Genomic DNA, 27031 nt, shown 5'->3' with positions numbered 1-27031 from the left:
ACAGGTAAAAATTCAACAGGTGAAGCTTTCCTTGTCATGAAGGGAAAGGGCTATATGCCAAATTTCTTACTATTATGCCACTAGAAAATGCTGCTGCCACAAAAGGTGCTTCTTCCAAATATCAAAATGAGACGAGAAAGACTATCCAGTCCTCTGAGATGAATTAATTAGGCTCTTGCTGGGAGGAAGGAGACCTGGGCTTGTATACACAGCCTTTTTAGAAGGGGCCATAAAAGTGTCAAGTGTCACAGTAAAAACTTGCTTACCACTGGATATTCCCAGTCATGACTGGCAGCAGATAGAACTACTACATCAGGAGAGTATTCTCCAGACCAAAAGTGGTCAAGCAACCAACAATAACAAGAGAGGACAGGAACAATTCTGTTTGTGTTGGAGAAGGACTGTGGCTCAGTGGAAGGGAATCTGCTTTGCATACAGATGGTCCCAGGTTCAATCTCTGCCATCTCTGATTAAAAGAATCGGGTAGGAGATGATGTGAAAGCCCCTCTGCCTGAGACCCTGGAGAGCTGCTGCCGGCCGGAGTAGACAATATTGGCCTTGATGGACCAATGGTCTGATTCAGTATAAGGCAGCTTCATGTGTGATCATGTGGTCCCTCAAGAGAATGTATCCACCATTGCTGCTTAATTTCTAAAAGGATGGGTGCCAAGACTTTAGCCTGTTTGGCAGCTGCAGCCCTTCAAGAGCCAACACAGGTGTATAGGGGCTTGCAGCATGTGCTCACGAAAGAGGGCAAAGCACTCTGCGCATGAGCAGAGACACTTGCTCTTTTTAAGACTGATCATGATGGGTAGCCACGTTAGTCTGCCTGTAGCCGTAGAAAAGAGCAAGAGAGCAGTAGAAAAGAGCAAGAGTCCAGTAGCACCTTAAAGACTAACACAGTTTCTACTATGAGCTTTCTCTGTCTTGGAGGACTGCATCCTGATCAGTGATGGTAGTCCTACTGTAGAGGTGGACCTTTAACTCCCTGGATTGACCCCCTTGACACTTCTCCAGTGGAGGGAGGGACCAACAATAGGTGCTGTTACTAACTGGGACCAGTATCCTGAATGGAGGAATTAACGAACACGAAGCCTTTATTGGCATTAGTTAACTGAGGAATTAATTTGACTTAATTTGAAGCTCACTTCTTCAGATACAGCTAGAATGTGAATCCATCTATGCCATTGGATCCCAACAGGGGGTCCGTGGACCCCCAGGGGTCCGCGAGAACTAAATTAAGGTCCGCGAAACAAAGTTATAAACCCATAATAAATTAATATTTTCAATTAAAAGTTCTCTATTTTAAAAATATATATTCAAATATTATTCTAAGTTTAATGTTTAACTAACAGTTATGATTAAAGTTTATTTTCAAATTCTTGGAATTTTTATTTTGAACCTTGGGGTCCCTGCACCGAACAAAAAAGTCTAGTGGTCCCTGGTCAAAAAAAGGTTGGGAACCACTAATCTATGCCATCACATGCCAGCAACGCCCTTCTACATTGGACAAACAGGTCAGTCTCTTAGACAAAGATTAAATGGACATAAGTCTGACATCAGAAACCACAATATTCAAAAAACAGTGGGAGGACATTTCAACCTTCCAGGACATTCTGTTGCAGATTTAAGAGTAGCAGTTCTCTTACAAAGGAAGTTCAAAGGGAGATTGGAAAGAGAAACTGCTGAATTACAGTTGATATTCAAACTAAAGACAATGCGTTTACCTGGGCTGAATAAAGACCTTGCATTCATGGCTCATTACCAATGTTGATTTCTCCACACCCATCTCTCCCCTGGACATCTCAGACTCTTCTGCATACCACACCTAACCCCATCACGCCTGCTATTCACATTTACATACTGTTAACATTTACATACTAATGCTTGTCTGAATTCATTCTCCTCTACTTAAAGACAGATGGATTCACATTCTAGCTGTATCTGAAGAACTGAGCTGTGGCTCACGAAAGCTCACCCCCTGCCAGAAAATATATTTTTGTCAGTCTTTAAGGTGCTCCTGGACTCTGGCCCTTTCCTACTACTGCACACAGACTAACACGGCTACCCACTGTGAATTAGTTCAGTATAGTATTTATTTATTCATGGACAGGGCCGTTTTAACGCGTGGCCCCGCTGGGCAGTTGCATAGGGCCCCCCTCTGTTAATCTATGTAATCACAACATGCCTAGATTAACAGGGGGGCCCAATGCAACTGCCCAGCGGGGCCACGCGTTCAAACGGCCCTGAGGGGCGACGGGCGGGAGGGGGCCGAGAGGAGCCGGCAGGGGGGTTAACCGCCAAGAGGGTTGGGGGGCGGCGGCGAGGGGGGGGGAAGAGGCCGCCCCGCCCCTCGGCGTGGCCATAGAAGCCCAGCGCAGCCCCCACCTCGGGAGCCGTTGCGGAAGGAGCCGCAGCCGTCTCACAGGCGGCGCTCAACGGTTTCTGGCCCCGTCAACCGACGCGGAGGTAGAACGGCCCCGAGTGACGTCACAAGAACGTCACAAGAACGGGCCCCCGCGGAAGCCGCTCGCCGCCTAGCCCGCCGCAGGAAGCAAGGCCGGCTCCCGGAAAGAAGAGCCGGCCCTCGGAGGAAAGGCGCGAGAGGAGCCGAAGCCCCCGTCACGTGACAGGCGCCGCGAAGCAGGAGCGGCCCGATCGCTTCCGGGGGAGGCGCGAGGGACGTCGGCACGGGGACCGTTCTGAGTCGGAGCGCGGAGGGGGGAGAAGCGGAGACCGGGATGGACGCCGAGGCCGCTGGAACCGACGGAAAGGCCCCCGGCTGCCGGGAAAGGGAAGCCGGTCCTCTCCGGGAGCAGCAGGCAAAGGGGGAGTTTCATAACGGGCGAAGAAGGCGGGAGCAGCGCCAGCAGAGGGAAGCGAGCGGGGATGAGGAGAACCGAATCCCGGCTAGGCCCGGGAGTAACAACCCAGAAAAAGAATCGGGGAATCAAGGAAAACCCAGCTTTGGACTGTCGGGTGCGCTTGTGGAGGACACCAACGCCTCCCGCGGAGTGGTGATCCGATACAGCGAGCCCCCTGAAGCCCGTGGCCCAAAGGAACGGTGGCGCCTCTATCCTTTCAAGAAGGGTGAGGTTTTCCCGGTCATGTCCCTCCACAGGCAGAGCGCCCATCTGCTGGGCAGGCACCGACGCGTCGCTGATATTCCCATCGACCACCCCTCCTGTTCCAAACAGCATGCTGTCTTTCAAACAGCATGCTGTCTTTCAATGAGGTAGGGTTTGACCTTCCGGCCTGTCGTGCCGTCAGGGCGAGCGTACTGCACAAGCCGGTACGGCTTGTGCAGTACGCTCGCCCTGACGGCACGACAGGCCGGAAGGTCAAACCCTGCCTCATTGACCTCGGCTCGGGCAACGGCACGTTTCTGAACCACCGGCGCATCGAACCTCAGCGCTACTATGAACTGAAAGAGAAGGACGCCCTGAAGTTTGGGTTCAGCAGCAGGGAGTATGTCCTCCTGCACGAATCCTCGGACACGGCAGAGGTGGACCAGGAGGAGGAGGATGAAGAATCAGCATGACAAGAGGCCGGAAAGGTGGACGGAACTTTTCCTGCAGCTCCTCGGTGAACGGTTTTTATATTGTGACAGCAGGTAGACTTCCCCTGACTAGGGAAGATCCACTGATTTAGCCATTTGTAATAATCTCTTTTCCTTTCTGTAAAATGTATTAGGACAGCCAGGGAATAGCTTGTTGCTGGGCAGAATAGCCCTGTATGTCTGTGTGCTAAGGAAGTGGGTTAAGAGTCATGGAGAGTCAGAGTGAACTATAAACATTGATAGAAAAACTGGATAGAACTGAACTGTACTGCGCCGCCTCTATGTCTGGAGTGCTATCAGCCTACCCTGAATGTTGATGGGTTGTCATATCTTGAATTTGGATAAATATCCCTTCCTCGGTATGATCGGGGCTCAGAGATTTCTGCCCATTAGGGCCTCTGAGTCAGCAGCTGCAAATAAACTGTTTTCTTGAATAACGATCTGCAGGTCTCTCTCTCCCCCCACAAACCCTTGTTTACTGTATCAATATAAAACTTGGAAGCAACAAACAGTTGTGTACCCCACAAAGCTGCTGCTTTTCTCCCTCCCCTAAAAGCCCACGTGAATGCTTTTTTCTTTTGCTTGCAAACTGTTAAAAAGATAAATGCTACTTCAAAAAAAAAGTAGGGTCTTGAGATAGCAAAAGCAAGATGTTGTTCTGTAATGTCTATGGTGGTCTGATTTATTCATCTGTTAAAGTTAGGAGTTTGTATGAATTTTTATGCTTTGTGTAGGCAATTGGTATCAGGATAAGTTTTCAAGGATACGGTTTGCAACGTATGTATAAAGTATCCTCAGTTTTCTCTCTGACTCTTTGTCGTTGAGGTGAAGGGGTTCGAGCTGGTTTTTGACACTCCTACTCATGAATATCTGATAGGATGGTGAGTATTTTCCAACAAAACATTAAGGGCAGATTCCTCCATGTCTAATTTTAGCCGGAGGCGGATAGTGTATTATGACTTGGGAATGGGAAGCAAGCTTATTTCACTGAGCTGTTTTGTGCCCTGAAACCACTCATTGTACAATACGTTTGATGTACTTGCTTAGAAAAAACAATAATGCTCTGTCTGGTGACATCAGGGCCCTCGGGACCTTAAAGAGTTCCACAGGGCCTGCAAGACAGAGCTATTCTGCCAGGCCTATGGCTGAGGACAGCCACAAATATCAAACATCATCTGCTGGCCTCCCTATTACCCCTCCTTCATGTTAAATTATTGGTGTCAACAGAGGGGTAACCTGCTGCAAATATCCAGCAATATAAGCGTGGTTAAGCACCATTCGAAAATTTGTAACGTTGTGTTTTAAGTTTTAATTGGGATTGTATTGTTTTAGATTTAGGTTTTATTATTGATGTATCAATGCTTTTTATATGATGTTACCCGCTCTGAGCCGGCTTCGGCCGGGGAGGGCGGGTTATAAATCACAACATACATACATAAATAAATGCAGTGGCCCTTTATGCTTGGTAATTTGAAGCGCATTCCAGACTGAAGTGCCCCGCATAATGTTTTGGGTTTTTCATGCTGAACCGCCATTCAGGAAGTGACTGCGAAGCCGGCGCATACCTGCTTTGCATTTCTTAAGAGCCCCCTTTAACGCGACCTTTTGTGTTTGCTCCGCCCCCGCCTCAAAGAATCCCCTCAAGAAAGTATGCAAAATAACAGCCGTGCGTTAGTTATGCAAACGGCGGTGGCTAATGGAAGGAACAAAGGAGCAGGTGAAGTGGGGCTGAGAGAGCTGAGACCAGCCCAAGGTCACCCAGCAGGCTTCATGCATAGGAGTGGGGAATCAAATCTGGTTCTCCAAATTATAGTCTACGGTTCCTAACCACTACACCATGCTGGTTCTCAATAATAACATCTACTCTTCCCTACATAGGATACAATAATGTACAAAGTAGCCCTATCTATCACTCAGTAACTGCATCTGAGGAATTTCCAATGATTTCAAGCTGCAGCCAGCGTGGTGTAGTGGTTAAGAGTGGTGGACTCTAATCGGGAGAACCAGGTTTGACTGCCCACTCCTCCACGTGAGCGGTGGACTCTAATCCGGTGAACAGTGTTGGTTTCCCCACTCCTACACATGAAGCCAGCTGGGTGACTGGGCTAGTCACAGTTCTCTTAGAGCTCTCTCAGTCCCACCTACCTCACAGGGTGTCTGTTGTGGGGAAGGTGATTGTAAGCCGGTTCGATTCTTCCTTAAGTGATAAAGTCAACACAGAAGAACCAACTCTTCTTCTTCTTGTATGTGTTGAGACAAATGAGTAAGTACTATTGAACACAGCGGGATTTGTTGCTGAGTAACTACACAGAGGATTATGCTATAAAAGAACAAGAGGGCTCATATGAGAAGACAGATTCTGTAAAATATATTGGAGCAAAGCTGTTAAAACAGCACCTTGAATTGGATTTAGAAGATCTTAAGGTGAAAAGAATGTGAAGACACTTTGCTAGTATGACCAGCTCTGGGTGGGGGGACAGAAGGAGGAAGCCTGGCTACCTCCTGAGTAGTTAATGCAGCTTGAACTCCAGAGACTCCACAGCATAGAGAAAAAAACAACCCTGTTCTATTACCTGCTAATGCAGGTAGATAATGCTGTTGTTATAAGTACAGGAGGGAGAACCCTTAAAACAGCTGGCACCCCCACAGGTTCTGGCCAGCAGGTGCACACCTGTATTTTGTTATCCGCTGCATGGAGTGGGGGGAATCTGGCCTTTTAACAGGCTTAATGGGGAGTTATCTACCAGGTGATGCTATTTACCTCGCTGCCATGAAAAGCTTCAGCTGTCCAGTCCCACATATTAAGACTCAATTAAAGGGACAGGACATTTTCCTCCAGGCCTGCTGGCAACGCTAATTCGCTTCCAGTTGTAGCTTCTGATCATTTTTTTCAAGGACCGCTCCAGAGTAATGATGTCAACATTTTATAAAACCATAGGTGATAGTTGCTACTTCAATATTCTTTTAAGAAGAGCCATAGTAGCTAGGTAAAATAGGTGATAGGTTCTTGGGTACAGGCACCCTCTGGGAGTCTGAGGTAAAACTTAAACCCAGGAGCATGCCTATTAAGGTTGCCAGCTGGATAGAAGAAAATGCCCTGCCCCTTTAATAGTGGTTTAATGTGCAGAATTTGGCAGCTGAAGCTTACAGAGACTAGGACTTACAGTTGCCAACAGGTTGGAGAGGAAAAAAAATACCCTAATCCCTTTAATAGAAGTCAACATGTGGACATTAGGTAGGTGAAGCTTTACATGGCATGGAGGTAAATAATGTCAAGGGGGCAGGGCAGGTTGCTAGAAACATTACCAGGACTGGGGATACTTTGGGCTCTTTCACACATGCTGAATAATACACTTGCAAATTGCAATCCACTTTCAATGCACTTTAATGATCATTTGCAAGTGGATTTTGTCATTTCACACTGTAAAATCCAACTGCAAAATGCATTGAAAGTGGATTGGAAGTGCATTATTCAGCTTCTATGAAAGGACAAAGATTCTGTATTTCCATCAGTCTGTAAAAGGAAATTTACATGCATGCAGCTCCAAACTAGATTGGGACCATGTGAAAAAAGGACTTTTATCTAAACTTTGAAACACTGCTTTGCATTTAAAAGTGGACAAGGATATTTTAAAACATTTCCCCCATTAAGAATGCTAACAGCAACAAAAGTAGCTCGAATCTGGTTAACAAATCTGAATGGGCCTGAAGGGTAAAATCCCCTTTGTGTGTAACCTGGACTGAAGTGCAGTTGGGGCCATGAAGTGCTTTTACAGACTGATATAGGCCAATCCTTGATCTTTATCATGCCTTCTGGTCAATCTTTGCCCTAAAGCTTGCTGGGTGATTTTGGACTGTTTCCAGGAGAACTTGACCCAAACACAGACGAGACGGGGCCGTGTAAGAATGTTTTCTACAGACAGGCATAATGTATAAAATCAACACTAGAAAAGTTGCCATAGATAAAAGTGTCTGGCGAATTCAGGTTTCAATGCTTGCTCCTACCACAATGGGCAGCACCTAGAAATGGTTACATGTTCTACTGTATAAATACATTTATTATTAATTGGCCTGCTTTCTCACCTTTTACTAGATCTCTCCTTTCTTATTGAAATGGTAGCTAATTGTAATAGATTTTTGGACAGAGGAGTCTGGAAAGATCTCTGTAGCCGTGGGTTCAGTCTGAGATTTGCCATTCAAAAAATCCTTGCTGTCATGTTCCAAAATACCTGCTTTTTTTTTTTTTTGCTAAGCCCCACTCTGATATTAGCACACAGTTTAGATCAGGAGCTAGAATAGTGGGTTTGGGGAAGACCGCAACTGAGAGAACTATTACACAAAGAAGGAAATACTTCTTTACTCAATGAGTAACTAAACTGGGAATTCACTGCTAGTAGAAATTATTTGCTTCCTCTGAATACGCAGGTTCCCTTATCTCTGTGTAATTAGTAGCCATTGATGTACTTATCCTACATGAATCTGTCTAATCTTGTTTTAAAGCCATGTATGCTTGTAGCTAATTTCCACTAGCAGTGAATTCCCGGTGCTAGGAGGCAACATCAGGGGAATGCCTTGGCCTCTTTGCCCTGCCTTTTGGCTGGGGTTGCCAGCTACGGGTTAGAAAATGCCTGGAGATTTTGGGGATGGAGCCTGAGGAGGGTGGCGTTTGGTGAGGGAAGGGACTTCAGTGCCATAGAGTCCAACTTCCAAAGTGGCCATTTTCTCCAGGGGAACTGATCTCTATCGGCTGGAGATCAATTGTAACAGAAGAAGATCTCCAGCCACCGCCTGAGGTTGGCAACCATGGCTTTTGGCTCTCCAGGGCAACTGGTTGGCCACTGTGTGAAACAAAATGCTGGACTAGATAGAGCACATCCAACAAGGCTCTTCTTATGTTCTTAGGAAAATATATGACTTTAAAAAAAAAAAAAAGCATTCAGAGCTAACATACTACTTTTGAGGCTAATTAAACAGGCAGTGATGCTGACAATAAACACTAAAATGGTTTAATTTTCCAAGGTTTAAACAAACTCCCAATGAGAGCAAATGACAAGATGTTATTGAAATGAGTTATCTGAGTGTGCAAAGTGATAGTGATGGATGTTGGAAATGAAATTTGATTAAAATTGTAAATATTTAACTTCAAAAAATATCCTTTGCCGACATGTAAAGAAAGAGGAGAAAATGGTATAGTACATCTTCTGGGGTGGGTTGTTACCTATGAACGCTCTTGCCATGTTACATGTAGCTAAGGAATTAAACGGGTCCAGTGGCACCTTGAAGACTTTATTTTTTTTCCCAGGCTACTCTTTAAGGTGCTACAGGTCTCCTGTTTTATTCTGTTGCAACAGACTAACACAGAAGTCGGTTGCAGGTAGCCGGCTCAAGGTTGACTCAGCCTTCCATCCTTCCGAGGTCGGTAAAATAAGTACCCACCTTGCTGGGGGTAAAGGGAAGATGACTGGGGAAGGCACTGTTAAACAACCCCGTAAACAAAGCCTGCCTAGTAAAAGTCATGATGTGACATCACTCCATGGGTCAGGAATGACCCGGTCCTTGCACAAGGGACTACCTTTACCTTTACAGTCTAACACAGAATTAGCCAAGGAATTGTCACGCATGATACTAAATTTGCCTTTAAGTCTCTCTTGCTTAAGAGAGCACTGTGAACCTTTAATTTGAAAAGTGGAAGAGAGCAATTTTTAAACTTATAACATCTAAACGTATATAACATCTAACTTTGGCTTTCTAAGTATAGCCTTAAGAAAGGCACCTGAAGCCTATGCATTTTAACATAGAACCAGTGGAACTTACTCCTAAGTGAATGCTTCTTGGAAGTAAACCCCATGGAATAAAGTGGGACACTTCTGAGTAGATCTACTCAGGTTTGTTCCTTAGAGACCTAAGCACAATTTAGCCCTAAAGAACTGTTGTTCAGTTCCTCACTGCCAAATGCCACAGTAGCTCATGGGACAGACAGATCTATCTGTCTGTCTTTGGGTGGTCCATGAGCAACTGGGGCATCCAGAAGCTAAGCAGGGTCAATCCTGGCAAGTATATGGAGGAGAGACCTCCAAGCAATACCAGGATCATGATGGAGAAGCAGGCAATCGCAAACCATCTCAGAACACCTCTTGCCTTGAAAACTCCACCAGGGGTCGCCATAAGTCAGATGTGACTTGATGACAATATATAGATAGATAGATAGATGGGCTGATCAGGGAGCATGGTTGCCAGATATATGTTGCAACACAACACCTCGATGACCGCTTGAGCAGACCAAAAGCAAAGTGGTCGCACTGCAAATCTATGCATACTTACTTGGAAAGGTAACCTATTGACTTCTCAAATCCAATTGACTGGTGCTGTTTCACTTTTTCCTCTTCTAGTCATTACAGACAGTTAAGACCACTTTTTTTTAAAGAGGCATGCTTATTAAGGCTATTAAATATGCATGTGGGTGAGTGCCCATAGCACTTGCTTTAGAATAAACCTGAAGGGCATTGAGAACAGCCTCACAGAATTCAATAGGATCGTTCTAGGAAACAGATCCACAAGAAATCCCTTTGGTTATTCCTTTTACTTATTTAGAACATGTCTGTCTTGTCCATCAGTTTGACAGTTCTTGGAGCAGCCCCCATTATAAATAATGCAAGACGCAATACTGTATTATAGGTAACACCCATCCCAAATTATAAAATCACAAGCAGACAGAACTGGTAGTAGTTATGGAATGGACTTGCAGGCCCCCGCTGTTGCTTTGGTTGCCCCCCCCCCCAGTTGGAAAAACTGCATGGCTATCCCAATTTCACCACAGCAGGATTAAAGTATTAAGCAGCATTAAAAGAAAAAGGCAAACTAAAATCAATAAACCAAAACTTGAACAGATCAACACAACATTATTAAACGTTGCAGCAATAAAAGATTAAGTAAATTCAACAGCAAAGAAAGATTAAACAGTTTAAACAAACACATTAAAAAATTAAGTAGCATGGCACAAAACAAAATAAACACTAAACCATTAATAATAACCTAGCATTAATATAACCTAGCATAAATAAAAAGTAAACAGATGCACAAGCAGTTGTTATCACAAGATATCAGGAAAGCAAGAGGGAAAGGCAGTTTAGGGTGCCACAATTGAAAAGGCCCTGTAATCCTTTCCCCCCCCATTGTTCTACCTACCTGAAAGTGTCAACTGTTGTGTATATGATTTTGCCATTAAGTCACAGCTGACTTCAAAAAATATCCTTTGTCTACATGTAAAGAAAGAGGAGAAAAAGGTATAGTACATCTTCTGGGGTGGGTTGTTACCTATGAATGCTCTTGCCATGTTACATGTAGCTAAGGAATTAAACAGGGGTCCAGTGACACCTTGAAGACTTATTTTTCCCCCCAGGCTACTGTTTAAGGTGCTACTGGACTCCTGTTTTATTCTGTTGCTATAGACTAACGCAGAAGTCGGTTGCAGGTAGCCGGCTCAAGGTAGACTCTGCCTTCCATCCTTCCGAGGTTGGTAAAACAAGTACCCACCTTGCTGGGGGTAAAGGGAAGATGACTGGGGAAGGCACTGGCAAACAACCCCATAAGCAAACTCTGCCTAGTAAACGTCGGGATGTGACATCACTCCATGGGTCAGGAATGACCCGGTGCTTGCACAGGGGACTACCTTTACCTTTACAGACTAACACAGATACACCTGGAATTAGCCAAGGAATTGTCACGCATGATACTAAATCTGACTTTAAGTCTCTCTTGCTTAAGAGAGCAATGTAAAATTTTAATGTGAAAAGTGGAATAGAGCAATTTTTAAAATATTGTCGAAGGCTTTCACGGTCAGAGTTCATCGGTTTTGTAGGTTATCCGAGCTGTGTGACTGGTCTTGGTATTTCCTTTCCTGACGTTTCGCCAGCAGCTGTGGCAGGCATTTTCAGAGGAGTAACACTGAAGGACAGTGTCTCTCAGTGTCAAGTGTGTAGGAAGAGTAATATATAGTCAGAAGGGGGTTGGGTTTGAGCTGAGTCATTATTGTCCTGCAAAGTATTAAAGGTAATGTGCTAATCATTGTCCTGTAAGTATCAAGATAATGTGCTAATGAGGGTGTGGTATGTTAATGTGGAACCATTGTATCCTGAAGTGATCTGTTAACATGTGGAATCCAAAGCTAATCCACATGGCTATTGTGGACTGTAGTCTTTGTTAGTCTGGAGGTTTTCAGGACAGGTTTTCAGGACAGCCAAGCCTTATTTAAAGCCAAGTTTATATATAAAACCAAGTTTAAGAATGAATAAGGCTTGGCTTCCTGTCCTGAAAACCTCCAGACTAACAAAGACTACAGTCCACAATAGCCATGTGGATTAGCCTTGGATTCCACATGTTAACAGATCATGTCAGGATACAATGGTTCCACATTAACATACCACACCCTCATTAGCACATTATCTTGATACTTACAGGACAATGATTAGCACGAGTGCTGGTAATGTTCCTACACATGTAATATGGCATTTTCAGGAGCCTGACTACGTTTGCAGAACTTTTCAGGTGACAACACTAATCTCCAAAACTTCCAACAGAGGTCTTTTCCAACCTTGCTCCCTGAGATAATTTGAGCTAGGGATGACAGAGATTAAGCCGATTGTTATTACACACAAATGCACCCCACATTCCCGTGAGAGCAACATAAACCTGGTCCTTGTGTGTTCAAAGCCTAGGTCTTGCCCTTTTGTTTGGTGGAAGAGCAGAATGCGTAAGGGGGGGGGGACAGAAAAGGCTCAGATCTAAAGAGGTCGACAAATTAACAATATTTGTATTTCTAAGGCAAGGAAGCCACACAGCTGGTTTCCCACTCCTATAGCATGATGAGGCAGAAATTAAGACAGGCACCGCTAAAATGTGAGACCACACACCTCTTTACTTTGGATTAATGCAGGACAATTGCTAGTGCTACCCTGTTAGACTCCCTCTTGTCACAAACTGAGAGCCACTAATGCCAATCAGATTCCACATTGCCACCTCTAGGCACACACTGAAAGAATCCCCTTTTTTCAGCCTTTAAAGACGAAAGGGTTGCTGCCTTTTCCCTTGCTCCTTCAAAAACTGAAAGACAAACAGAACTTCAGGGGGGGGGGGGCTGGATTGTTCCCCGAATTAGGATGCAGTGATGTAGACCACTCTATTTACTGAATTTCTACTTGATGCTGAGCTTAAACGCAAAGAAAGTCTGCCAGGAAAAGGCTGCACATTAACCTAAGTTCCAAAAGGATGGTTAAAATGTGATTCAAGATAGCATTACATAAACTTGGATATTAATTCTCAAGAGGATCACCTAGAAGAATTCCATGTTCATTTCTTTCCCACCTTTTTTGGCAGGGTCTTTGTGACTTTTAACAGGTAAAAATTCAACAGGTGAAGCTTTCCTTGTCATGAAGGGAAAGGGCTATAGGCCAAATTTCTTACTATTATGCTACTAATAAAGTGCTGCTGCCACAAAAGGTGCTTCTTCCAAATATCAAATTATGACGAGGAAGACTATCCAGTCCTCTGAGATGAATTAACTAGGCTCTTGCTGGGAGGAAGGAGTCTTTTTAGAAGGGGCCATAAAAATGTCAAGTGTCACAGTAAAAACTTGCTTACCACTGGATATTCCCAGTCATGACTGGCAGCAAATAGGACTACTACAACATCCAGGAGAGTATTTTCCAGGCCAACAGTGGTTACGCAACCAACAATAACAAGAGAGGACCAGGATCAATTCCGTTTGTGTTGAAGAAGGGCTGTGGCTCAGTGGAAAGGAATCTGCTTTACATACAGATGGTCCCAGGTTCAATCTCTGCCATCTCTGATTAAAAGGATCGGGTAGTAGGTGATGTGAAAGCCCCTCTGCCTGAGACTCTGGAGAGCTGCTGCCGGCCAGAGTAGACAATACTGGCCTTGATGGACCAATGGTCTGATTCAGTATAAGGCAGCTTCATGTGTGATCATGTGGTCCCTCAAGAGAATGTTTCCACCATTGCTGCTTAATTTCTAAAAGGATGGATGCCAAGACTTTAGCCTGTTTGGCAGCTGCAGCCCTTCAAGAGCCAACACAGGTGTATAGGGGCTTGCTGCATGTGCTCACTAAAGAGGGCAAAGCACTCTGCGCATGAGCAAGGGCACTTGCTCTTTTTAAGACTGATCATGATGGGTAGCTGTATTAGTCTGCCTGTAGCAGTAGAAAAGAGCAAGAGTCCAGTAGCACCTTAAAGACGAACACAGTTTCTGCTATGAGCTTCCTCTGTCTTGGAGGACTGAATCCTGATCATTGATGGTAGTCCTACTGTAAAGGTGGACTTTTAACTCCCTGGATTGACCCCCTTGCCATTCCTCCAGTGGAGGGAGGGGCCAACAATCGGTGCTCTTACTAACTGGGGACTAGTATCCTGAATTGGGGAATTAACGAACTTGAAGCCTTCGTTGGAATTAGTTAACTGAGGAATTAATTTGAAACGGGGTTTAACAAGGCTTTGCCCAGAAAGTGCTAAAAAGATCAGCGCTCCAGCTTGGAAAATCTGATCTTGAGACAAACTGGCAAAAATGGATTTTTCTACTTTAGTCAGTGAGTTATAGAAACAAGATTATCTACTTTTATATTACTGTTAACAACTTTTAAAACTGTTTAGACACTTCTGCGGAAGTCAGGCGAAGGGTCACTGTTTAAGGTGGGTGGAGGGTCAAAAGGGTATTTGGGCTTTGTTGAATGTTATAACTTTGTATACTCTTTTGGGTTTTCTTTTTAATTTTTTTGGTTTTGTTTGTTACTATTGCATTTGTTTTGTTTTATATTGTAAAAATAATAATAATAAAATCCTATATAAAAAAAAAGGAAAATCTGATCTCGCGGTGTAAAAAAGCATCTCTGAGCATGGGCAGAGTATTTTCTTTCTCCCTCTTAAGTCACTGCCGCCGAGCTCTGCCGATCTGGAGCGAGACCCGCGCGCCCAGGGGGCGGGAGCCGAGCCCAGACGCCCACCCCCCTTTCCAGCCGCACGCCTTTCTCCCGTCCGTCCGTTCTGGGCAGAGGGAGGGGGCGGGAGAGGGCCCGGAGGAGGCGGCAGGGGTTAATTGCAACGAGGGGCGGGGGGAGGCGAGGCGAGGGGTGGGGAAGAGGGGGCCGGGGTCTCCGCCCCGCCCCACGGCGCGCCCATAAAAGCCCGGCGCAGCCTCCCCTCCGGCGCACCTCGGGAGCAGCTGCAGAAGGCGCTGGGGACGATCCGCGATGGGGACGGCGCTGGCTGCGCGGCTGGGCTGGGCTTGGGGCTCCTTCTCCTGGCGCTTCTCTTGCCCACTCAGGTGAGCCCCGGGCGAGCTTGTTCCTTGCCCCCCCCTTTTATCCCTTAGAAGCTCCTTGCTCCATTGATCTTGAGCAGCATCTATCCAGTGTTGGAGGGATATAAGGACTGAAACAAATCTGGCCGTGGGTGGGGTCCCTATCGCTTAGTAAGGAAGGCATTATGTCGGTCGTAGAGGCATTGGATTTGCAGGCTAAAAGGGGGGAAATATAGTGCGATTAAAAGTCAAAGCGGCATTCCCAAAGGGCCTGGGCTAATGAGCCAATAGAGCCAGAAGAGCAAGGGCAGATCCTGTCTGAGTAGGGTATATTCAGAATTCTGCCCTGCATTGCCATAGAAGGGTTCGCATTCGATCCAGCCAAGCAAAAAGCTCTACAGAGACGAGGAGTTGTCAGGTAATCTGTATAGGCAGGCAAACCACGTGGAGGGGGTATTCCGAAGAACTGGGACGAACAGACGCAACGAGCGCAGAAAGTAGTGCTGTTATAATCGAGCTCTTTAATGCGCTTTTTAATTTGGGTAAAAGCTTCAGTTTTCCCAAGATCTAATAACGTATCCTGCAAGAAGCCCAACGACGACAGTTTCTCATCTAAGATTTTTTGCCATGAGGATTTAAAGGGGTCATGCTTCAGAGAAGTGCGAGCTTATTCCTCCCGGCTTGTGAGGAATCCTGAGAGCCGCCCCGGGACCTCTTGGGCTCACGCGGCTTTCCTGCGGCGCAAGCGCGCTGGCGGGGTCCACAGGGGCTAGTCTTTGAAGCACTGGGTTCCAAGTGTTTCGAAAGGCGCCAGTCCAGCCCCCTGAAAGCATGCGCCCCCCGCCCTACCTCTTGCCCGCCTTTTTGGACCGCAAAGCATTTCTTCCCAGTTTTTTCTGCCTTTGCGTGGAACGGCGGAGAAACTGATCGAGGGTCTCTGGCTGCCCTGAATGGGCGTGGCGCCAGGGTTGAAAGCACTTTTGTGTGTGTGTAAAGTGCCGTCAAGTCGCAGCTGATTTATGGTGACCCCTTTTGGGGGTTTTCATGGCCAGAGATGATCAGAGGTGGTTTGCCAGTGCCTTCCTCTGCACAGCGACCCTGGTATTCCCTGGTGGTCTCCCATCCAAATACTAACCAGGGCCGACCCTGCTTCGCTTCTGAGATCTGACGAGATCAGGCTCGCCTGGGCCATCCAGGTCAGGGTGAAAGCACTTTTAGCTCAGGGTAAAACAGGACCGCCAAACTGATTAAATAACCTTTCGATGCACTTTAGCGACAGTTTGCAAGTTGATTTTGCCGTTCCACACAGTAAAATCCAGCTTCAAAGTGCATTGAAACCAGATTGAAAGTGCATTGTTCGGCATGTGCGGAAGTGCCGCATGGTCTTGGGGACACTGAAGAAGGAGTTGGTTTTTATATGCCAACTTTCTCTACCACTTAAGGGAGACTCAAACTGGCTTACACTCCCTTTCCCTTCCCCTCCCCACAACAGATGCCCTGTGAGGTAGGTAGGGCTGAGAGAGCTCTAACAGAGCTGTGACTTGCCCAAGGTCACCCAGCTGGCTTCGTGTGTAGGAGTGGAGAAACAAATCCAGTTTGCCAGATTAGCCTCCGGCGCTCATGCGGAGGAGTGGGGAAGCGAACCCGGTTCTCCAGATCACAGTCCGCTGCTCCAGACCACCGCTCTTAACCCCTACACCGTGCTGGCCGCACAAAACTCTTGTTACTAGAACAAAACATAGCTAACGTCCATCTCTGAGAGTTTGGGGGGAGCTCAAAACCAGCCTACCTCTCCACTGAATGAACTCTGACAAAATAAAAGGGCAGTTGGGTGAGCGGAGGGTATCAGTAATAATATCTGGACCTCTGCTTCCATATGGGCTAGTTGTCATAGCAAGTGAGTCCAGTGAGTTACAAGAGTCGGAGGGGTTCAGTGAAGAATCATTTATCTATATTTGAATATAGATAAATGAAATAGCAAATACTTAGATTATGAGTAATGTTAAACAAACAAATCTCTTATCAACGTTTGTAACAATATTAGGACTGGAATCTTAAACAAAGGAGATTACAAATAAATGACAAGATTGAGGGAGGTGTAGGGCAGGTGTAGTCTTTATTTTTTATTTTTTGTCTATATAGGCATGTATTTTCAACAATTGTTTATTAGAATTTCTACTCTGATGTTTACCTATATTGATTGTTGAAAACTTTGTCTAATTAGCATAGAAAAATAATTTAAAAATTTAGAAAAAAGAGCGAGAAGCAGATTTGTTTTTCAGCATATGAGGCTCTTCAAAGTGCTGCTCTTGATCGCAGGGCCGTAGCTGTGGGGAGGGGAGGAGGGCAGCGGCTGCCCCTGTGGCATGCAGGGAGGGCGGCAGTTCTGCCGCCCTCCCTGCATGCCACAGGGGCAGCCGCTGCCCTCCTCCCCCCCCCACAGCTACGGCACTGTTTGATAGTGGCGTGCTTTTTTTAACCCAAGTTTTTTTGCACCCTCAGTTGGGCAGAAAACAAGAGTTGGTCCTAAGTATGCTCTATGTACCCAAGTGATTCTTATCAGAACCCTGTTGGGGGCAAACTGCCTTTCGTACAATTTCTTGAGCATCTCCTGTTTGTACCTTCTGCTGGGCAGAGCAATCGAATAGGTAAAATGCGATGTGTATCGACAGCAAACCTTGGCTGCAGCCCAAATGGGTTTGAAGCAAAACTCTGAGGAGTCTGTCGGAGATTTCCTGATATGCTGTACAACAAATGTTTTGCGGTTCAGCAGAGCCCCTTCAGTACACTCTTTTTTTTTTTCTTCTGAAGAATTTTGAAAGCCTATTTGATTTGAATTCAAGCCGGTCAGTTTTGTAGGATTCCCTCGTGTTCTGGTTTTTTTCCTTTAGGAATGTAGTTATCAGCTTGTCACAAAAAGGTTTTTTTAAATGAATGCACTAGAATGGATTAATTCTTCTAGTGTCTGTAACAAGCTTAAGCTATTGAATTTGGATGAGTCATGTTTCTTCCCCCCCCCCTCGCCCCCTGGGTATTAAGATGGATGAGATAGTATTTAAAGCAGTGGAGATAGCTTGCTGTAGAGTCCCAAGTCCAGTACGAAGGATGAACTGGTAGAAGGCAGCAGAGTCAACAGGCCACTCAGAAAAGGGGTTTTAAATGATCTATTAATTGTGAGACTGGGTTAGACTTAACTGAATATCTCAAATCTTTATAATAAGGTTTCCAAGTAGAAAAAAGTGATGTCTGAAGGTGCAAGGCAGCAAAATGACAGTCAAGGGAAGCAATAGCTGGTCTTGGCGCGTAGAACTTTCCTCTTATGCCTTGCATCCTTCCCACAGAGGAATTTGTCAGAATCAGTAGTTATGGAGGTTATGGTGTCCTTGTTTTGTTTGTAATGGTGAAATGTGAGACCCTCCTGTATGGACAACAGAACAATCTCAAACAAGGCTCTTGGGGCACCTTATAAAGATGGGTTCTTATTCCAGCTGTAAGCTTCTTGTGCTTCTACAGGTAGATGGAGTGTGGGATGCATGCATTTAAGAGGTTGCTGTAACCTTGTGTAGGACTCCCAACCCCTTCAGGTCCTCTGCTCTTGGGCAGAACTGCTGCTATCTGGGGGAACTAGCTCTCCATGACCCTGATCTTCCTAGGGCTGTCAATCCTAGGTCTCAACTGCCAAAGTGTGGGTAATGGAGGCAGTCCCTTCTCTGCCCAGGAGGAAGAAATATACCTGACAGGGCAACTGACTCCCCCTCCTCAGCCTTTAGGTGAAGTAGTGTGAACTGAACACCTGGCTGTGGAAAATTAACCAAAAGGGAGTCTCCTTGAAGGGGAATGTGTTTTTTAAAATGTTTGTTTTAGGCACACATTGACAAATGAGGGGCATTTAGGAAGAGAAATACAGAACCTTAGAGACCAGGGGCAAAAACGCATGGTCACTTTAGCCTCCTTTGTTCCCTGTTCCAGCCAGGATTCAGCCAGGATCGAATGCACGTTTGGCGAAACGCATGCGTTCGATCCTGGCTGAATCCTTGCTGAAATGGGGAATAAAGGAGGCTAAAGCGACCATGCTCTCCCCCCAAAAAAGTGCAAGCTTAGTAAGTTCAAAACTGTAAGGCTTTGTGGTCTTCAGTGCCTTCCTTATAGGTGAGCCAAGCATTCCAAGATTCATAGATGAACAAACATCCTTGTAAGCTGATATCAAGAACCCTGAGGGCTAGAGACTTGGACTGCAAGCAAGTTGCCCTAGTCCCATCAAAGAGGAATGTGAACTGGCTTAACTAGGATTTCTGCCTTGGTTTCAAAAGCTCTGAATATGTTTTATTCAACAACAGATATGACCCTGGCAGTTGTGGCCTTAGGCTAGAAGGATGTCACAATCACTTAACTTGACTTGCTCTGATCCTAGATTCAAGTTTCACTGATACTGATGGAGTTTATCTGAAAGTAAATCTGTCTAGGTTTGGGGTGAATTGGGATGAAATTGAGTAGCATTTGTGCGAATACGCAGGAAGAATATGAAACCTTCCTGCGTGGTTTATTTCACTGTGGGAACTAGCAGAAAACATCAATTTCAAACTGTATCTTACCATCAGACATTCTACCCAGTTGCCAGACTACCCAACGCTTCTCAAGCAGCTGCTAAATCTCATACTTGAGTCTGGTAAAGTTTTCTAGTATAGAAGTCCGCAAACTGACTGAAACGTTCCATAAACTATTAGTCCATGAATATACCTTTAACAGGTTCTCAAACTAAATGGTGCTGATTTGGGGGATGGGAATAGTGGGAGAATGGTATCGGTTTACAATTTAAAGTTCCCAGTGTTTATGTCTAATCTTGCCTGGTTTGTGCCTCAAAAAGAACTCGAAAATATGTATTGGGTTGGAGATGGATAACCCTTCTCCAATAACTGGTGATCTGAAGAAAGATCTCCGTTTCTCTTGTATGTGCTCATCCCTGCTATGCTGCTGTTTGATTGTTTTCAAAAGCCTGCAAAACCTGTTCTACAAAAAGTGATAAGACAAGAACCCTGTGTTCATGCCCTGGGAACAAAATCTCTCCACTCCTAAATCTACTGTCAGTCTCCAGCCTTGCTTGGGATGAAACATTGGGGGTTACCGCACTTTGTATTCCCAGCGATGTATTAAGAAGTTTAAAGCGATGTTTTTTATAACATTTTCAAAGGGTTTTTGGATGCCATGGCTAAAAAATGGTTGGAAGACGTCTTCACAGCTAAAGGGGCCAAACAAAGTGCGAGCGGTATTTTTTATAACAGTTTCAAACTCTTAATACATGGGTGGGAATACATTGAAAGTGTGAACAGAATTTTTTATAACATTTCCAAATTCTTGATACACCGCTGGGAATACCCAGTGCGGTAACAGCCATTGTGCTGTAACAAGGAAGAAAGAACAGAACAGGCACTGCTCATAACCTTGTCTTCAACTTAATGGCCATCCTCTGTTCACCTATCAGAAGCTTATCTCCTATTAAGGCTGTCCCAGACTTTCAACTACTTTATCTGTTTATATCAGAATAAGATAAAGTAGGTCCATTGTCTAATCAAGGGACAAGGAAATTGTGCCTGGTTGGATAAAGCCAAATGCTTAATACCCTTGGAGGAATCTTGAAATTGCTGCCTATTAGTTAGTTGGGCTCAGTAAAATTAGGCTAAAGGTTAAATACAGATCAACAAATGGATATTGTTGGCTCATTTCTTTGGGAGTCACCAAAGCAATGTTGAACAGGAGTCCAGTAGCACCTTGTTTCAGCATGACCTTTTGTGAGTCTGAGTTTACTTTAGCACAGTTCAAAAAGTATAACTTAACTCACAGTGCACATAGTTGTCGATGCAAGCTAGAGGTGGTGGGAAATCTCTGTTTAATACATCAAGAGTTCATAATTAATTAGGAAACCTTACTAGATGCACAACAGAGTAACTTCTTATTGAATAACTGTTGTAGATGACTAACGTTTAGTCTTTCTGGTGCTCCTGGAGAAGTTGCCTGAACCATCTTTGGTCTTGTCCTTTGAGTTCTCTGTTCTATAGCTTGGCATGAAAAACAGATCTGGGAACATCTTATTGGAGAGGCATTTTGACTTGAACTGATGGAATAAAGATGGGCACAAATAACTGCGGGTAGCATAATGTACTTGAAGTCCATAGAGACAGATGTATGTTTAAGAAGCAAAGCACTGCAATGTGATTTAACAGTCTTTCTCTTTCATGCATATTTAGACCGGTGGTCAGAATTCAACTGCTGCAACTACCTTGCACAATAATTCAAATTCAACTTCTTCTGTGCCATTGAGTACACTGAACAATACCAACACTACCAAGGGACGTGGAAATGCCCTTCAAGCAACTACCGGCCTCTTCATTTTCTCACTCTCTCTTCTATATATTTGCTAAGAGACTCTGGCTGGAGAACTCTTGCTATTCCCTCCCCAGTTCCCTTACTCATCTGAGATGGCTAGACCTTCAAAACCCAGCATGAGAAAAGAATCACCGAATGCCTACACCAAGCCCGTGCAGTTGATGCTCCAGTCCAGTTATTGGTACCAGTCCAATCTAAAAAGTTTCTGATCTGCTGCCATCTTCCCTGAAAACAATTTGACAACGGAGAGCCAGAAGGTAATGGATCAACTTAAGTCTTCAACAGCTGGAATTGGAAATATGAAATGCAAGTAAAGCTTAACTAGCCATGGATAATACCTCCTCTGTGAAAAATGCTAGATGATACATAGGAAGCTATGCAAAATAAGGACTCTAATTTGAAAATGAAGCAAAGCCTCTAAGCTTATAAAGCCACTAGAAGATAACCACAGCTAAAGTGGTATCTGCTTGATCCTGTATTGAAGGAGGCACCCAGCAGCAACCAAGTTCCATCCAGCAGCTCACTATGGTGGAATTGCCAGGACGCTTCAATTCAACAGATTTTTCTTTTAAGCCCCTGTTTAATGTGTGGATGTTCTAACTAAGCTTGTGCAGTTTATTAGCAAACTTGTTTTATTTACTGTGGTATTTCAGATTTCCATTTTTATTAAAGTTGTTATAAATTAAACAATGTGCCAGCAAAACGAAGTGTTGAGCGACTTCTCAAAATCTTATATAAAAAGTAAGCAAGGGAGAAAACCTCCACCAGAGTTTAGGAGCAGATATTCATTTCTCTTTTTCTTCCTGGCAACTTCCTTCTAAAATTGAGTAATTTCAGATGTCAATTTTAATTTGAATGCAGTTTGTAAAATCTCATTCATAACTGTTCATCTTGATTTTTTTGATACTGCGTTGTGGCAGGGAACTGACGAAAACAACTCTGTTACAGTGCATTCCTAAAGAGAGTTACTCTAGTCTAAGCCCATTGAAATGAATGGGTTTAGACTGGAGTAACTCTCCTTAGGAATGCACTGTTAGGGGACTAAATGTTAAATCAAGAATCTTAAGTGCATATCTCTTAAATTGAGACTTCAATAATTTGTTTCTATACTGAATGTTTTAGACAAGTACTTTGACCTAAAGCTGGCATTATGATGAAGGTTCAGTCTCTAAATATGTAGATCTTCAGAAAACTAAAGATTTGTTGACAATGATGGGTATGTATCTTGTCCATACAAAGTCTTGTTGGATTACTGTGTGTTAACTACTTTAAACAGAATCTGTCTTCTGATTTGTCAGCCACTTAAAACTTAACCCATGCATTGTGAAATATCTATATGGCAAAACTCTATAGAATATTATGAGGAGTATGTGTGCACTTCTTACTCTTGTATCCAGTGCGCTGTTTGATTTTTTTCGTGGCAGTATAGCCATGCTTTGAATTCAATTGGACAAATTGTAAATAATAAAACTGATATAAAGATTGTGTAGTTGAGCTTCTCTTCCACTCTACTCGTCAAAATTTTTGTCAAACTTAAACCAGAAAGCTCAGGTGCAAGGGAAGGTCAGTTTCTAGGCTTCAGAGCTGGGCAGAAAAGGAATCCAAGTAGCTTTTTCTGGTTTTAGCCATAACTGATCTTACACTTAGGGGAAGTGGCTGCTTTTTGTCAGATTGTAGCAGAAGGGAAGCCCTCCAAGCAAAGCTGATGAATAGAATTTACAACTGGTTGATAGCCTTCGTGCTTGCCTTTACAGTTGCCACCCTTTCTGTCAGGGCCTTGTGTACCTTCTACATGATGGGCAGAAATTCAACAAGTGCTGTTTGGAGAGGTATGATGGATGTGAAGTGCTGCCTAATGTCTGCTGTGCAGTAGTCAGGCACAATAGAGTTGAGGCACAATAGAGTTGCGCGTACCCGAATCATGACAAATTATAGAATGATTCTTGGGCTTCACTTGTGTACACTTGGTTTTTCAAAAAGCAGCCATGCCTATTGGTTAGAAGCAAGATTACCAGCTGTTAAGTTTCATGCCTTCTGCTTCAAGATCACGTCTGGAGAAGAATCTTGACCTTATCCAAAGGCTAGGTTTCTACTAAAATGAGCTACAGAATGAACTTCAGCAAATACTTCTGGTCATACTGCAGTGGAAAAACTAGATGTCCTTTCATTCTGACCGGATGAGTAGTTCTGTTATCCTGCTAGCATTCAGTGTTGCCCAAAGCAGGTGTGGGGGTGGGATAGCTCCCAGTGTATGACTATGAGCGTATGTCTGGTCGTTCCCTTTATTAAAGAAACCGCTGCAAGGAAGCTTTCTAGTCATTCAAGAACATCTCTAACTTTTCACGCTCCCTAGGACAGAGAACTCCTTGTTACATGGTCAATATCTATGAGAGGGGCAGCTGGCATTTGGGGTTGACAGCAGGTCTGGAAAAAATGTTATGTTCATTATGTTCATGGCTTATAGTGTAGAAATTGGCAGGTGAAGCTTTCCATAGTGTAGAGCCAAGTAACATCACCTGTACCTGTTGCATATTAAAGGAACCATTAGAACTGGCAACCGTACTGGCTCTAGGAAATGTAGGTATCCCTGTTGACAAGTTATAGTGAATGCATGTTCAATGTGTGTGTAGTATACACTGAATTTTTCTTTATACATGCTTTGCATAATTCTCATATTGCTCTACATGGTCAATGTGTACAGCTGAACATGTGATTGAAACCCCATATTTATCCAGGTACTGGTCCTTTGTAATGTGGACATTAATTTCTTACAAACCGACGTATGCTCGTTCCGGTAGGATGTACATGCATTCATTGTAATGTGAACAGGTCTGCTTCATTACTCATTTGAGGCTGGAATTATTGCTACAGTAGAAGATCAAATTTGGCTCCCGCTGTTCCAGGTTCTGAGGTGAAAAGTGCAATACCATACTACAGCTTTTGAAGTGATGAGGGGAAGGAGAAAAGCTTTGGTTTCAGGACTTGTAGCGTGTGATAATGCTAGACTAGGGAAGTTTTGCATTGCAACTGTAAGGGACAGCACAAAAAGATGCATCAGACTGGATCTAGTTGGTTTATGAATTAAAGAGGATACTCTTAAAGAGCATAGCATAACCTAGTTAAAATGCAGATTTCAATAAAACTAATAGTTTATAAACATATGCCCTGACCTTAATGGGCCAGTCAAGCCTCATCTCAGAAGCTAAGCAGGGTCGGGATGGCAGACTACCAAGTAAGTCCGGGGTTGCTAGGCAGAGGGAGGTAATGGCAAACCATCTCTGCTCATCTCTTGCCTTGAAAATCCCATGGGATTGCCATAAATTGGCTGTGATTTGACAGTACTTTCTACCACCATAAACATGACGTTTAAGGGAGCTGTGTCAAAAATGGGTTAGGGTTTTGTGAAAACTGAGATTGCACCCCATGGCTTTTTAATATCACAAGATGAGTTAGTTCTATCTGTCCTGGCCATTGTCTTGGAAAAATACTTTGGTAACCTGGGAGGGAATGCTAATGAAATTCAATCACAGGACAGTGGAATCATTAGAGAAATGAGAATGCCAGGGAGAACGAGCCAGCAGGAGAAGTGGCCGGGCCTATACATTTAATACTGATTTCTATGTTAAGTAGAATAACTAGCACTGTCCTACTACAAGTATGCCTTGTGATTTTACTGATTTCTCTACTGGAGCTTGTCTAGTAAAGGATAATGTGAATAACGGCATCGCAGCAATATGATCTGATAATGCAGATGAATCATAAGATTTAAACCCATAACATTTTAATAGTCCTGCCTCAAACAAAAAGATCTCTGATCATAAGTGGAATATTAGAGTCTGTAAAAAGGCATGGTGGAGACTGCCAAAAAGAGAACCTATTGCTTGTGAAACTGCCAGTTTAAGTCCCCAAGGTGAGGGGACTTTAATTGATAATAATTTATTAGACTTTTAGGCCGTTCTATCCCAACAAGTGGGGCTCAGAGTGGCTTACAACACAGTGCTTTACCAGGAAAAAGATTTCGGGATCCAAGTGAACACCTCAGTGAAAATGTCTCCTCAGCAGGAAGCAGGCATAATAATGGTTAAAGCGATCATTAGGAAAGGACTGGAAATAAAACAGCAAGCAGTATAAACAATTATGTGGGTCCAGTTCCGGTTTCCCCTGTCAAAAAAAGGGATACTATAGAGTTGGGAAAGTTTAGAGAAGGGGGTTGGAACACCTGTTCTGCAAGAAAAGAGAGTTTGGAGCTTTTGCATTTAGAAAAAAGGGAGATTTATGCTAGAGGTTTATAGAATTATGCATAGTATGGCATAAGAGAGCTTAAAATACTACAATTCATGGCTACCCAATGAAAATGATTCAGACCAAAAACAACAACAACAATATTTCTTCACATATCATTTAGGGCGAAAACGCATGGTTGCTTTATCCTCCTTTAATCCCTGTTTTAGCCAGGCTCGAACGCACATTAAGTGAAACGCATGTGTTCGATCCTGGCTGAATCCTCGCTGAAACAGGGATTAAAGGAAGATAAAGCAACCATGCGTTTTCGCCCATAATGTAATTGTGGGAGTTGCTGCCATGGCATGGCGATAGTCATTTACATGGGCTTCAAAAGGGTTTAGATAAATTCCTGAAGGAGACCGATCAACTGCTAATGGCCACGATGGCTGAACGGGAGCAAGATGCCTCTGAATGCCAGCTGCTGAGTAGCAGCAGCCTAGAGAGGCTCAGGCTCCTGTGCCCCAGCTGGAGGCCTTCTGGGGTGTCTGGTCAGCCGCCAAGGGGAACAGGAGATGCTCTGAGCCAGTGCTGGTAGCCTCATGTAAGGAACTGTAGTTAAAAAGAAGTTCCCGTTTATTGGGGAACTGCCTTGATTCAGACCTTGATTCAGAATATCCATGAAGGTATTGCCTCCCGTTTCTCCAAAAAGAAAAGGTGTCTACTTTCTAAAAACAACGATTAAAAACCCACTTAGTATGTAATGGATTTCTAACCCGAAATAAAGCAAATATTTTTGAGGGGTTTATTTGCTCTTTGCCTCAAGAATAAGCCCCATAAGGTGGCTGATAATAAAGTCTAATCAAAATGCAATTTAAAGCAGTCAGTTGTTAAAAGCACCAGCAGCATAAAGTAGCCTGCTGATCGGTCCCAACTGACCCACTGTATGCTTCCTGGAACAGGAGACTTTGCAGCCGGCTTTCTCTACTTTAAAGTTTCTAAATTAACAGAGAATGATTCTAATGAGGGTTCCTGAAAACTATGTTTTAGTAATTTGAGCAGGCTTTCCCAGCCTTGATGTTTCCCCCCTCCCAAGTACTTTCTCATGAGAGTTGTCTTGACTCTTGCCTATAGCCCCATTGATTCTAAGCGCTCTGTTTGCCATGTATTTATCAAAGTCACCTCACACCACAGTTCAGGTTACATAAAGTCCTTTAGCAAGACTTACAATGGAACTTTTGTGTCCAAGAGCTACTGCATGTCTTTAAACATGCATACTCTAAAGTCATTTTTACTAGTCTGTATTTTGCTTCCTTTCAGACTTTGAAGTGCTCAGATTTCTATATATATGACTGAAATGGTTCTTGAAATAGACAGCATTCAGTGACTGAGTTGTTGTGATGGGAACAATTGTCAATGTCTCTCTCTCTCTTTGCCAGAGAAGGTAATACTGAAATAGGATCTCTGCTTTCTTATGCACAATTTTTATAGCCATTTATTTCATTCACTTTACATCTGGCTGCTATAATTCAGTATTATACAGAAGGTAGTTATTTAAATCCG

At 44.0% G+C, this 27031-nt stretch overlaps 1 pseudogene; it reads left to right on the top strand.

Moving 5' to 3' along the window:
* Positions 1–659: 659 nt before the first annotated feature.
* On the top strand, positions 660–3541 carry LOC130483439 (smad nuclear-interacting protein 1-like; annotated as a pseudogene).
* The last annotated feature ends 23490 nt before the right edge of the window (positions 3542–27031 follow it).

The sequence above is a fragment of the Euleptes europaea genome, chromosome 10 (assembly GCF_029931775.1).
Source record: "Euleptes europaea isolate rEulEur1 chromosome 10, rEulEur1.hap1, whole genome shotgun sequence".
Classification (NCBI taxonomy): domain Eukaryota; kingdom Metazoa; phylum Chordata; class Lepidosauria; order Squamata; family Sphaerodactylidae; genus Euleptes; species Euleptes europaea.
Note: the sequence above shows the minus strand (reverse complement) of the source record. Positions and strands in the feature narration are given on the sequence as shown.